Source organism: Palaemon carinicauda, chromosome 1 (genome assembly GCF_036898095.1).
Source record: "Palaemon carinicauda isolate YSFRI2023 chromosome 1, ASM3689809v2, whole genome shotgun sequence".
In the NCBI taxonomy this organism is placed as follows: Eukaryota; Metazoa; Arthropoda; class Malacostraca; order Decapoda; family Palaemonidae; genus Palaemon; species Palaemon carinicauda.
In genome coordinates, this window is record NC_090725.1 from 265,559,589 (window position 1) to 265,566,252 (window position 6,664).

A 6,664-nucleotide genomic window follows, 5' to 3' on the forward strand; every position below is an offset into this window, starting at 1 on the left:
CATCGGGAGACCAAAAGATAGATCTTTCCCTTCTGACGTTCGAGATATTGCCAGGTAACTCAAAATCAATCAATTATCGTCAAGAAGGGGTACGAGCCAGAGCAATTATGGAATATGGATGAAACTTGTTCTTGTGTACAGTGTAAAGATGTCCATGGCGCGTGCTGAAGTTGAGGCATGCCACTGATAAAGATTTTTATTCATACAAAAGCATCAAGGGGAAAATCAAGCAAAAAAATAAGCAGCCCCTCGTCACGATGCTATTGAGCAAGGTCTATAGATAGTTTTCGTGATTACAGCAGAAATACATTTACTTTTCTCCTTTTATTATTTGGTGTCGGCACGTGCTTCGGATCACTTCGCGACCCTTCTTTAGGACTACATTGAATTTTGGAACTACACTTTATTATATAGGTAATGGTATTGAAAATTAGATGCAAAAATATTTGGAAATTCTGAAAACATTTAACAAAATTGATAAATGAAAACTTTAGATTCTTTGAAATATAAATACGAAAATGTAAGATCTTTTTTAAATACATAAATGATTTTTCAAAAGGCTTTACGAATTCCACGAAGCTCCCAAATCCACCCTTTGCAGCCAAACTGACCACGGTTCCTCGGGAACGCTTTCTCTTGTTCAAAGCAGACCAAATTGTGAAGCTCACACGGTCCCGCAGAAATTTGGTGTGATCTGAATTGATTTCGGACTCGATTCCATTTAGCAATGCCTTTCCTTATGACAAATTGTGGTCTCGATGCTCCTTTATTTTCTTTGCAATGAAACAGTTTCTGAATTCTATCCATGCAGTTTTTCTTCTTTCTCCGATGCCCCTCAAGCTTCCAAGGTTGCAAAGGGGTTGATTGAAGAGCTTTCAAAACTGACCTTATTTGCGCAACGCAGCTTAGGACGTGAAGCTTACTCTTAAATTTTTGGATTTATATTTCAAAGGACCTAAAGTTTTCATTTATCAGTTTTTGTTGAATGTTTCCTGAATTTCCAAATATTTTTTTATCAAATTTTCATCACCCTAATCTTTATATTAAAGGGTAATTCCAAAACTTAATGTAGTCCTGAAGAAGGGTCGCGAAGTGATCCGAAACACGTGTTGACACCTAACAAAAAATGGAGAAAAGTAAATGTATTTCTGCTGTTATCCTGAGAACCATCTGAAAAACAGTCTGTCGAAGAGAAACTATCTTCGATTTTTTGACGCCACAAAGACATCGTTTATTCATTGTAAACGCAGAGTAACATGCCCAAGTACCATATATATATATATATATATATATATATATATATATATATGTGTGTGTGTGTGTGTGTGTGTGTGTGTGTGCATATGACATATAAACAGTATACTATATATATATATTATATATATATACATATACACATATATAGATAGACATATATATATATATATATATATATATACATATACATATATATATATATATATATATATATATATATATATATATATATGTATTCATTTAATAAGTTTTGTGTAGCTTATCTCGTATTGAATAAGGAAGTCTTGTATCATGCACTTCTCTTGTTTATTTGTTAAAGGTGTAATTCACGTGTGTTTAATTCACTCTCATACACTGTAATGCTCTCTCTCTTGCACCATTGATAATTAGAAAAACCCTTTTAAGCTTTCCATTGCATGGTTCACATTTTTAAGGTTTTATGCTATGTTACTCTCAACCGTTTGTATATAAATTTATTTTCTTGTGTGGAAGAAAATTCAGTTATGTCTGCCATAAAGGTATATTGTGTTGTTGTTTTCTTTTTTCTCTCTTTATTATTTTAATAGTATAGAAAACTGAGCTTGATTGACTGATAAAGATATATTATCCTTTTAATATTTGAGCATTTCAATTTGTTTCAGATTATATTCTTTTAAAAATATGTTGCTATCAGTGAAGTGCGATAAGATAAATTCATTTCCACTAGCTCACCTGAGCATATGTCCGGAAAGTAATTAACTATGTTTATATGTGTGTTTGGCGTCAGCGTTTCATATTTTAGGTGTTATCATCTACTACTAAGGTTGGGACAACACATTCTGTGATAAAGATAATTCAGGTTTGGGGCCCATTTCCCTTTCCCGAGGAAGAAAGTTAAAAGAACCCTTTTCTGAAGAATTCCATGAGAAGAAACGGAAAAAAAATAAAGATTTCCTTCCGAAATGTAGTTTTAGGGTTGTTGAAACTTGAGATCTATGATGGAAATATCCCGAAGAGCATTGTGGCCATAATGTCCACTTAATGTGCAATTATCTTCACATAAGTCGGACTCGTTCAAACCTTTGTTTCCGAGGCCAGTGTCAGAAAACTTAAGTTTCTCATACAGATACGTAAAAATAACTTGCTTCTGGCTCAAGTAAGAAATGTGGCCCCTGGGCCTTTTGTTTCCTTTTTATTTATTTATTTTTAAGTTGGCAGTTTATTAATTTCAAACTTCATTATACTGATAATGCTAATATGAATTTCATGTTCGATTAGAAATTTAGAAATCTAACATAAATGTATTTACGTAAAACTATTGTGTAACCTTAATTGCTGAGGGCGTAAAGTTATTAGTTTCTGAAGCATTGATTCTTTATTTTTCAGTTAAAATGAAGTCTGTCGCCATCTGAGAATCGAATAATTTTTGGTTTGTTTTTCGTTTCCAATTGTCTACAAATTTATTCCTTTTAACAATGATACACAATGTACATTATTGCAATTGAAGTCTAGTACAGGTCGTTGTCCTATCATTTATCCTAATAAAACGTTTTACCCTTATTCAAGACCTCGTTATAAAGTGATAGTAGGCGCAAGGTCCTTAAATTTTCATGTAGTTAGAAAAAAGTGGGAGGAAGAAATAGCTGCAAATGTTTCTGCTCTTTATTTTTCACCTCCTGTCTTCTGATGTCTCATTTTCTAGTGTTTAGTACATTCACCCAACTTAGTAGAAAGCTTGATTGAGTTCAAATTACAAATAAAAATATAGTGACTGTGCACGTTCTCCTATAACCCCTTGTGCCTCTGTTGACCCTGGCAGTGAATTGTGTATCTGAAACTTTGTGTGTTTTACTTGGTTGCAGCTGGGAGGTGGACAGAGACTAGCATCCACATATCAAAAGTTTAATATTGGTGCAAAAAGAAATGCACATACAGATAAAGAAGAATTATCTCTGTTTCTTTCACGCAGTGGGTATAGTAACCACTATCAAACTCCAATCAACTAAAATGATAAAAGCTTTTGAATGTATCACATGCTAATTTCATTTCAATTTTCATTGCTGTTAGTATATTGTCAGTTTTTATGCCAGTGTCAACGTTATTAACAAAAGTCTTTGGATGTACACATCCAATATTCACCCGTATGGGAATCTTTTGGGGCATATAAATACCTATGTTGTTCGCTAATTAAAGTTAGTTATTCGGGAGCTTATCATTGATTCATACCACTTTCGGGCACGTCACATTGGTGACATGAGTGCCTCGAACACCCAGCCCGATTCCCAGCTCACTGCCTGCTTTGGCTGCCTTATCCCCTTATCCCCAGACAATGTCCATCACCAACCCTGACTACCTCCCTTTGCCAGTAGAGATGTGTTTGTGCTCCGAGGCTCTGTTCCAGCTCAAGCAGCAAAGCACAATATGTCCTTGGTGTGATCTTAACAACAACTTCCCAGAAATATCCGATTGGCTTTGCGAGAAAAGTGTGAAACCTTCTGGAGCAGTACTTTTCATCGCCAGCCGTCTGTGTAGCCAAGATTTTTCAGCTCTTTGAACAACCGTTGTTGGATAAAAAGGTGTTCATGGCCCTCAGAGAAATGATCAGTATTGCTCACCTTCAGCATGTTGCATATGGCTCTCCTCAATAAGTGAACTTACTTCATTCCCTTAGGGTACAATGACTGGGGGAACCAGTGTGAGCCACCCTTTCCGATGTCGACGCCCTTATGGTCAGCTACTTCCCCATTTTCAAGAACTCCATCAACATCTCCACTCCTGACGAAGAGGACAACAATTCACCTTCAACTGAACCTAAAGTTAATGCTGTAGGACATTGATGCTCACTTCGTGACATGGCAAGGATGTGGCAAAGCCACCCATCACCCACCTACTCCACCCCTTACCAACACCTCAACCAATGCCCTCAACAGTCAATGGATGACACCCCTCACCCCCAGTTGTGCTAATACCAATCAAGGTTTGGGCTGCTGTAAGATGTGCTAGTGGAGTTCAGTTGTAAAATAAATGTGTAAGTAAAAGAAGGGGCCCTCCCCATTAACTAATCTAATCCTTTAGCATGATTCAGGATCTAATGTATGTTTCCTGGTAGATGCTAGTGCTTGTTGTTCCTTTCTGCTACGTTCCTTTTGAGAGTGGAACCCTGTCATTCTAAGCCTGCTGATATCCGCCTGGTGTCTGACAACAGATCTGCTATCCCCTCCCACAGTTATGAGATGCTGATACTGGTATTGTGGGGGAACCAGTTATAGTGGAATTTCATCATCGCCAACAATGCACTGCCTCTCATCGGTGCAGATTTCCTCACCCATTTCCACGTCCTGTTGGATATCGCACATCAACGCTTAGTCAACACCAGCTCCTACTCGTTCACACCTTTATCACCTGGCCCTTCTGACCTTGCTTTCCATAACAGCACGCCCATGAAGGCCTACGCCTATCTCCTTACTTTACATCCCAGCGTTTTCCACCCAGAACCACGCTAGACGACTACTGTTCCCGCCAAGCACGGAATTTATCACCATATCAAGACAGTAGGGTCCCCAGTGTTTGCAAGATTTAGACATTTGGCCTCAGACTATTTGACACTTGTTACACATACATTCGCCAAAATAGTTCTCTATCTAAAGGCCTCAATCATTGCACATCGCTCTGAAGAAGGATGGATCGCTAGGCCCTTGTGGGGATTATAGGTGTCTTAACATGCAGATGGAACAAGACAACCAGCCCCTCCCCAGCGTTGTCGATATCACCACCCACCTTCACAGTGCTTGAGTGTCCTTGACCCTCGACCTCCTAAATGGGTATTATCAGGTTTTCATGAACCCAGAAGAGATAGTCAAGACTGCGATTACCACCCTCTTTGGCACATATACTTTCCATTAATCCTGCTTTGGTCTTCGTAATGTAGGACCTACATTTCAGTGACTTACGGATGACATCTTAGGTGACATCCCATTTTGCATATATTACGTAAATGGCATACTGGCATTCTACCCCTCCAGAGAAGACCACTTGTGTCACCATCACATCATCCTCAATTGCTTGCAGCAGAATTGCCTTGTATTCACATATTACAAGTGTACCTGTGGTGCCAAGGAAGTGACATTCTTGGGTCATCCCTTACTCTTGAGTCGTAAGGGTGATCACCCCCTCCCTGAAAAGTTATCATGCCCTCAATTGTCAAAGCACTGCAGGAGTTCTTTGGCATGGTGAACTAATCACCGGTGTTTGCCAGCCAGTGCCAAGGAAGCCCTAACAGCTGCTACTGTTCTTACCTTTCCTGCCAACTGCAGCTCTTACTCTACCGACGCCGCTGTAGCGGCAGTGCCACCACTTACACCCCCAAACACTGGCCATTCCTCCTCAACATTCGTTGAAAAGAGGATTTAGACCCCATTTACTACCTAAAACCTGTATATCACCTACAAGACGATCCGCCATCCGTACGACTCTCTTGGGCAGGTCCCGTTCTGAGGCATGTCTGCTTCAGGGGTGAGCCATGTAATGCATGTGCAGAAAGCAACGCACATACAGATAAAGAAGAATGCTCTGTCTCTGTTAATTCCGCGCAGCCTTTATAGTAACCGCCATCAGACTCCAATCAACTTAGGCAACAAGAGCCGTTATTATATTGTCAATTTTTATGCCAATGACAACCTTCTTGAGAAGAATCTGTTGATTGTACACATGCCATTGTCACCTTTTATGTAGTTTGAGGGCACATAAATACCTGTGTTGTTTGCTAATAAAAAGCAGTTATTCGGGAGCACGTCATTTATTCATACCCCCTTCTGGCACGTCGCAAATAAAAGAGTAATGCTCATTAGAGTTAACCTTTATAAAGGTAAATAGGCATATTGTTATACGAATGAGTGCACACAGAAACGTATGAGTAGGTAACAGAACATTTTTATCATTAACGTGTTTCCCAAAACAGTCAAATAAAATTATATGAATATCTAATCGCCCATTGTTGCTAACCTTTCAAGAGTACACAGTCTTCTAATAAACTATGTGTTAATTGCATTTATCATCAATGCATTTTAACCTCTTCTTGGCCTTTAACGGTGAATGTGTGTGATTCTCCTTGACAAGGAAACATGTTCGAAGTGGTTTTTTCTCATGAAAAATGCAATGCAGTATACTCTCTTCAGCTACTCTAATGAAGTCTGATATCAGATGCAATCACTGTGTCACATCTAATTTTTTTATCTTCTGATATCAAATGTTATCGGTTTAGTAAAAGATTTCCCCAAAGGGTACGGAGTTCATGTACGGACACGACTCTCTCTCTCTCTCTCTCTCTCTCTCTCTCTCTCTCTCTCTCTCTCTTTGTCGTCCATCCGTTTAAAAGCTGTGCATAATTAAAGGAAAGGACCGCTACCCCTTTCGACTTCGATGGTTGGTT